The sequence below is a fragment of the Myotis davidii genome, unplaced genomic scaffold (assembly GCF_000327345.1).
Source record: "Myotis davidii unplaced genomic scaffold, ASM32734v1 scaffold39, whole genome shotgun sequence".
NCBI lineage: Eukaryota > Metazoa > Chordata > Mammalia > Chiroptera > Vespertilionidae > Myotis > Myotis davidii.
Window position 1 is genome coordinate 988,770 of NW_006290531.1, and position 485 is coordinate 989,254.

The window sequence follows — 485 nt, forward strand, 5'->3', positions numbered from 1 at the left end:
TCTCAAAATATCTCCCCACAAGTGACTTATTAATTACAAAGAAGAAAAGTATCTATGCAAGGAAATCATCTGAATGGAGTGATCAGAAGTGTCCACCACCAGCAATGAGACAAGGTGACATCAGGTGTCTCCTGATGCAGCACATTTACAAGAGTCCATCATTTGTATAGTGTCACTGTACAATGTGTGAGCTCAAAATTTAATCATTAGAGAATTTTTATGTAAGCTCAAACTGAGGGAAAGCCTACAAAATAAACTTGCTTATACTCTTAAAAATATTGATATCACAAAAGACAAAGAGAGGACAAGGAACTGTTCCAGCTTAAAGAAGACTAAAGACACATGACAATTAAATGTAAAGTGTGATAAAGGATTGAATCCTGGTTCAGAAAAAATGAGGCGGGGCCTCTATAAAGGACATTGCTGGGGCAATTGTTGAAATTTGTATGTATTTGATAGCAGTATTTTTTTTTTTTTGTGAAAAC